Source organism: Thermobia domestica, chromosome 17, assembly GCF_964235325.1.
Source record: "Thermobia domestica chromosome 17, izTheDome1.hap1.1, whole genome shotgun sequence".
NCBI classification, from domain to species: Eukaryota; Metazoa; Arthropoda; class Insecta; order Zygentoma; family Lepismatidae; genus Thermobia; species Thermobia domestica.
The window spans coordinates 4,673,273-4,681,471 of NC_137470.1; positions in this window are offsets into that span (position 1 = coordinate 4,673,273).

The window sequence follows — 8,199 nt, forward strand, 5'->3', positions numbered from 1 at the left end:
TTAGCTTTTCTTTCATGAAGCTCCAAAAGTTTTCAATCTGGTTCATATCTGGACTAGTGCTTGGCCACGGAAGAACACAAATTTCGTTGTCCTCGAAGAATTTTGTCACAGCTTTGGCCCGGTGGCATGGGGCTTCATCATGCATAAAGATGAATTGTACGTTATCAAACTAGAGTCCAGTCTGGGAAAGCAGTTCTTCTTGAAGAACTTGTAGGTATTGGTCGTGCTTCATTGTCCTCTTTACTATATACAGTCTTCCAGGCCCGAAGACAGAGACCACACTCCAGATCATGACTGAAGTAGGGTGCTTCACGGTTTATCAAAGACATTCCAACTTGAATTCCTCCCAGGTCAACGTCGCACATATTGTGAACATTCATCAGACACAAAGATACATGATTCATCACTGAGACACACTATTCTCCATTCGTCAGCAGTCCGATATTCTAGGCCTCGTGCCCATTCGAGGCGCTTCTTTACCATGATTGGAGTAGACTGTAATTTTTGTTTTCTTTCTTGACCGTGTGACTTTATTCCCTCGGCACAAAGAATCCTTCGAACATTTTCAGGCCAAATGTCTGCGCCATACTCAGCCATTTTTATGCTTAAGTCTATTAGAAGTTTCACTTCTGTTTCCCAGAGCCAATCTTTTTAGTCTTCTGATACCTCGTAGCGATAGCTTTGGTTTTCGCCCACACTTCCCAACCCTATTTTGGCTCTTGTTCATTTCAACAGAGATTCTACTCACAGATTTTTGTTCTATCCCAACTCTACTAGTAATGTATTGCAGTGTATATCTTATTTCCACCAGAAATATTTTCTTAACTTCCACTTTACGCGGAGAAAGGTCTTTTGCTTTTCCCATTATGCTGCAATTACAGGACTACACAGAAAAAAGATAGATACACGAAATACGTCATGATCATTTTAAACTAGCCCTTTCGAACTGTTGAACGCTTTGAATGTCGTTAATTTCTTACGACAGCAGCCACAACACTTCAGACTGTAACTTGTTGATAGAAACAACAATAGTTATCTACAACTAAAACACCACTTTCAGAATCCTTCCCCCCCTCCTTACTAAAACCATTTGCTGTTCAACGGTAATATAACCACTTCAACTGTACAGTAAACAAATGAAGGATCCTATATTGTCGGTTTAACCATTAAATTAAATGCTCTAGAACTCTGAAATTAGGACTCCTGCATCAATTTTGCATTTTTCGGGCGTGAGTCTAATAATTTGAACACGCCTGTATAAAAATGATCGAAAATAACCGATATTAGTGTCGAATCCATAGTTTTAGGAGCTGTTGAGATGAACAGTGACACTTCTGATGCCATTTAAATCCAAATTCAGCCCCCATTAGTACTTTATGTCCAAAATGAAAGTATTCTTTCCGTGCGAAAAACGGGTATTCTGCTAGCGTAATAATAAAAGCCCTTTCTTCTCAAATACTTATTAGTTCATTAAAGTTGAACTTCACTGCACCTTTTGTTTGCCTATATGAGAGCCTGTATAAACTACAGCATCAGCAACTTCATGTCTCATCACATATAACTGTGGGAGACCTTTTATGATCTTTGTATGCTCGCTGACAAAGGTAAGTCTAGTTTAATTAATTATTTTCTAATCAGTTAATAAGTTGTTGAATCCCTGGTAAGAACACAAAGCCTGAGATAAAAAAACAGGCTAATTTGAGTCACATTTTACAGAGTTCCTACTAGTCAGAGAAGTCAGGGGAAACTCAGAAAATATCATGCAAGTCAGGGAAAGTCACTGAAAAGACTGGAAATCAGGGAAAGTCAGGGAAATTCTATAAAATATATTTTTTCTAACATTATTTGTACACCAATTTCAGCTTAGCCAACTATTATCAGCTAAATGAATGTGTCAGAAGTATCGTATCTTCAGAGTAATTGATTGTCAGGCGTTTGTGGGTAGATATCAATGATCACAATATGGGACGTTGCTCAGATTTTTATGGGAGGTAAGTGGAATGTACGTACGAGCAATTGATTACTATTTGTCTCTATAGAATAAATGATCTCATATATGAATATTCACTGTTATTTATTCCTCATTTAGATGTTAACTTCATCCGATACCTGTGATGACAGTCAGGGAAATAGATTTCTCCAGATCAGTAGGAACCCTGTTTTAAGCAGTATGTCACGATGTATAACCTTGCTACTGCGATCAAATAGAGCTCTGTGTTCGTCGTACTGTAATCCTCACAAAGCTATAACAAAATAGAAGGCGGCTCCAAATAAATACATATTTGTAATTCCACATGAATGTTAATATCTAAGCCTGTGTAGCTTTTACTTCAAGGCTTATAAACATAATAAGAAAATGAAATTGTTGTTGCGTTTCGGTACTCTAACACTGTTTTTCTCAGATAATTCTTCATTCTGAAACATTTCACTCGAAGATCTTTTCACTATTTCTTTACGTATCCTTATCTGTTCTTCTGTTTTCTCATTCTTGGTCTCTCCCTTTTCTCTTGTGTTCGCTATTTTCCTTTCCACTTCTTCTTCCTGTCATTTTTCTGTTTTCATTTACTATCTTAAATATTCCTTCCTATTCCTTGCGTACGCTTAATCCTTTCCCGTTTATCGTTAATTCCTTCCCACTTTTGTTTCCCCTTCCCACTTCCCACCACACAGACTTTTACATTCTTGTTTTATTTATATATCATCTTATGCTACTTCTCACCCCGTTTCTTTCGTGATATTCATATATTGCGTTGTTATGTTGTGACCGCTCAGTGTTCGGGTGGCTATTCGGGCTGCCATTTATTTGTAACCAACTGAAGTTCGGTGTTCGTGGTTCGTTGTCCTACCAATGAGTATTCTCCTGGAGACCTGGACTTACCTGCGTAGGGCGTTGAAGGACCTCTCCAAGAAGGGCTTACAAATTGTTTTCAAATCGCACGTCGGTCTCAATGATGAGATGAGCATTAGGCGACGAGAGGTTCGGATGTCTCGTCTCGAAAACCTCACGGACGATCAGACGGTCATCCAGACCATAACGCACACAAATATCATTCACACACACAACGAAAGCACACTGGATTAAATAACACTATACTTATTTATTAGAATACTATTAAAAAAATAACGACGAGATAACGATATCACAACACTTTACACAGAATATATATTATAATTTCCACTATCAAAATCGCACTTTACATTTCACTACGTTGTAGCCCTTTTTATCGCTGTGATTTATATGTAGGAGATTATAACTGAGATTTCACTATAAATGATTTTCTCACGCCATCGACGCACTTGGAGGATTAGCACTGGGGAAAGGGTCGCCGGGGTAATCCCACGTAGTGACCTGGTTGCTACTCCAAATAGTCCTGAAGAGTCGACGTGAGTCTTCAGCGAAATAATTTCCGAAGTGGAATGCTGTTGTTGGAGGGCGCGTTTAAAACTCTTTTTTCTTTGGCGCACAAGGTTTATGAACCTGGGACTTATTGATTGGGACTAGCCGTCCTTCACCGGCTAATAGCTTGTGCCCCTTAACAGAAAGTTATACTAAATTCCCGACGCAACGTGCGTGGTGGCTGCACCCAATTACGGAGTCAAACTCCTCGAGCGCAATGTTTCAGATATGAGCTGCAGTGGTTCATTGAAAAATGTTGGCAGTTCATTCTAAAAACCAGTCAGTTAAATTACCTGTATGCACATGCAAACAGAATATGGAAAAGCATTTATGTTAATTTTAGTCCACTGGCCACGATGCACGAGGCATTGCGATAACTCGGGCGTGAGAAAGTGTTGATAACGAACTGGAAAAGCGATGAGGCTGGTGCCATCCAGGTGCTCAAACATCTGACCAGCTAGTATTTCCATAAATGATTAAAGAAAGCGCTTAATTCAGTTCCAAATAACTGCAGAATATATACTGTGCATATTAATAAGTCAGGGAGAAACACTGAAAAGGTTCGTAGCTCACTGAAATGTTCTCACCAAAAAGCAATGTTTTAAATATATGTATGAAAAAACAATGAGAGACTTCTTTGTCCAGTTGCGTGGGAAGGAAGCAATTCCCACCAAAGACAGAATTTATTTCCGTCGCAGAATAAAGTATAAATCGAAAAAATAATCACTGTCTTTACGAAATATACAGAGCGTCCACAAAAATACTTCTGTAACCTGGTGGCTGTTATAGTGTCATTGTACACTTTCATATTCCCTACACATCATTTTGTGTGTGTTACCCCACCTCCTTGTTTTTGCTATATTGTCAATGCATTGTCACTTCCTTCTCACTACGTATTTATTCCTTTCTTAAAAGATCTTATCTTTTCTGTTGCTTCATGTATGTACTATATTTCACACCATTTCTTACTTTCTTCTTTCAAAACAAAGCGAAAGAAAGTAAAATAATAATAATAATAATAATATGGAATATAGTATATAAATGAAACAACAGATAGAAGTTTTGAAAAAATTCGGTTCCTCTTTCGGTAAGTTGTTTTTGGTTATTTCTTTTCTTGTTCCTTTCAGCTGTTCCAGATTATTCATTTTTTTCCATCATCTTTCATAGTTCCTTTTCTTATTCTTTTTTCCTCGATTCTAATAAAACTCTTTCTGCTTCTCGTATATACAATTTTTTTTTTTTGGATAACATATTTCTATAACACTTCGTTATGGATTTTCTATCCTTGTTCTCTTTTTTACTGTAATACCCGACAAGTTGACTCTGCTGTTTTTTTTTTGTTTTTTTTTTTTGGCTAGGTTTGTTTACTACTTTTTCTTCATTTGTATTTTGTTCATGAACTTCCTCAATAGCCTTCTCAGACAGTCATCCACATACTTAAACAATAACTTATTGTACAATTCTTTCCTTTGAAGGAGTAGGTACAGCTGGGTTGAGTAAATCAGAGTGCGGAATCGACTCCCACTACTGCTTTATTTTAAAAATTCTCTAATATAACAACAGCATTTACAGAAATACTACAATACAATTTTTCTCTAATACGAGATAGAAAAGGGTAGCCCAAGATCTTGCAGCCTTGAGGGAGGCTCTTTACAGAGCTCCGAGCAAGGTGGGTAGAGTGGTGTAGGAAACCCCAATGTTCCACAGCAAGCATTGAGTGCGTTAAGAGTCACAGAGCCCCAAAGCAGGCTAAGCAATTGAGTTTGGGATCGCGATAGAGCTCCAACCAAGCTAAACCAGGCGCAAGGGAAGGCTAGAGTCCTGCAGCAGACTAGAGGCTTTGAGGTTGGGTTTCTTCTAGAGCTCCAGGCAAGCTAGAGGAGGGGAGCCTAATCGAAGACTGGTCACTGTCCGTTGAATCCTCTCCATTATATAGGCGCTGCGGGTTGCGGTAACGCTGCTGCTTCCATGTCATCATGTGACTTGTAGGTGTTGCTGGTGGTCTATCATCTGCTTCTTGTAGTAATTCCACGTGAGGTGTAGTACTCCAACGTAAATACATGTGGTTATTGTTTACAAACAGTGGCACGTGTGATTGTTTATAAACACAAGTGCGTAGTATATTACATTATTTTCTCCTTCGTTGATTGCTTTTCTACTTATTCATACATCACTATTTCTGCTAAAACTAGACTCAAATAAGAGCCAATGTTTAGTCTCTGTTTTACTCTTACAATTTTATCTCCTAAAACGAGGTAGGTGAGACTACTTATCTCGTGTGTCTCATTATACAGAAGTATATAGGATTTTCTTTATGACTACCAGCAGAAACACTCGGAAATTATTGCACAAAGCATCTGTGTATTTCATGACGTGACTTTAATTTTTCCTTGCAATTTCCGATTACTTAAATAGTTTACATTTCATATTTTAAAATAGAATAGTTGAACCTGCGCTCTCTACACAGCGCATCATTCACATATGAGCATAAATCTCCTTCTCATTTCTGACATCTGTACATGTCCGTTTACAGACACAAGTTAAAAACGTCTTGATAAAAATTGGCAAAGGATAATATAAAGGGGAGATTTTTCGGTTATTTTTTCAATATCTCGCACCATTTGCAATATTTGATCTTACTTCCGGTCGGAGTTTCTAAGTCATGTATGATCACTGTTTTCTTTTTTCTTGCATACAGTATGTAATAAGCAAATACATTACGCACACAATTAATTATGTCAGTGATATACAGTGTTCATTGGGCAAAACACTCCAAACAATAAAGATTCATCTTAGCCTGGAGAAATGTTTATCCTTCGTTTTTCATTCATTTGGCCATGAAACAAACGCCTGAGAGATATACCACCCTTGTATACAAATATGTGGTGTTAGAATGTATAACTCCTAAGACATTATGTTTTACTTTTTTAAAATTTCAACACTTCCAGTGTACCCCTAAAAAGTGTAATAAAGAAATAACGGCCATGTTTTAAACTAAATAGGAAATCTAAATTCAAAAAAACAGAAAAAATGAACTGTAATAAAAGGAATAGAAATTAACTGTCCTATAGTCTATTTAATGAACCTAATGTGCAAGACTACAGGAGATGTTTGATAAAATAGTTGGCTGGTAAACTATGTATCGGAAATCAATATCGAAAAATCGAAAGTCATGAGAATATCCCCTACAATTGCGCCCTTAAGAGTCAGAGTAAAACAAAGAGAACTGGAAGAGGTCGATCATTCTTTGACGAGAGACGATTACTATACCAAAGAGATTAGGTCGAGAATTGGCATAGCCAAAGAAGTATTCAGCAAGAAAAGATCAATTTTAACTAGCAGACTTAATATTGGACCAAGGAAGAAGTTGGTCAAGTTATATATATGAAGTATTGGACTATATGGTTCAGAGACTTGGACATTACGGAAGTTAAAGAAGAAATATTTAGAGAGCTTCGAAATGTAGTGTTGGAAGAAGACGGAGAAGATAAAATGGACAGAAAGACTAACAAACGGAGATGTTTTAAAACGGATAGGAGAGAAGGGGACGCTTCTAGACACCATCCTTCGTAGAAATGCCAATTGGATTGGACACATCTTGCGAAGAAATTGTCTTCTTCATACCGCCATAGAAGGAAAGATGAAAGGAAAGCGAGGGATAGGAAGAAGAAGAACACGAGTGATCGATGATTTGAAAAATAGAAGAAAATATTGGGAGTTAAAAGAGGAAGCTGAAAATCGAGGAACATGGAAGAAACATTTCCAGGTCCAAACTGAAAATTAAGAAGAAAAGAAAGAAAAAAACTCTAGTCTTAGGCCCTGCCAAAAGGCAGAATACTTAATAATAATAATAATAATAATAATAATAATAATAAAAATAATAATAATAATAATAATAATAATAATAATAATAATAATAACATAGGTGTCTCCCGCATGTTAAAATTGGGGGGGACGGGGATGACTAGACTACTAGTAGACCCCAACTAAAGTTACGTCAAAATTATGTGCAAACTGGAATCTACTTTACTAACGGGATTCCCTCTTTCTACCTTTACCAACACGATTCATCATAATTTTCTTCCGCCACTGGTAGGCTACCTGTCTCCCTCCAAAAAACAAAGAAAAAATTAGTTTCTATATAATATGGTTCTAGATAATTTCTTCATTTTGACATTCCTACCGGTGAATTCCTTCTCAGTGTTCTTAATGCATTTGCAGCAGTCTAGTTTTATAGTTCTCATATATTTCGATCTTTTAGCTAACAAAATTTGTTTTACGATGACACGTAAGTTTTAAGACAGTCTCTAAAAGAAGTCTTACGATGACACACTTGATTTGATTGCGAATTTCGAATTTTTTTTATTTTTCTTCTTCTTCTGTATCCTTAATAAACTAAAAAAGGTATATTATCTACCTCTTTTTAGTTTCGCAGTATGTTTTTGAACTTGTCCAATGAACCATCCTCGTTAACTTCATTTCCGGTTTTAATATCTAAAATATACAGTTTATTCTTGTTATCATCGCGCTCTTCAATGTGTTCTTTCCATCTTCCTCAAGTCGTATTTCGCTTATTTAGGCTCATTTCCATCTGTATTTTCTATATTTTCCCTTGCTTCCTTCTATTAAAAAAAAATACCTTTATATAGATTATTCAAAAATAAAAGAAAAAATCGAAAGTGGCACATGTCAGGCGGACACTTTAATCACATCAACCTAATGTTTCACAACAGACACAACTTTTATTTGTTCTGCTATGTTTATACTTCTTCTATATAGATCTAAATACTTTAAGCATTGAT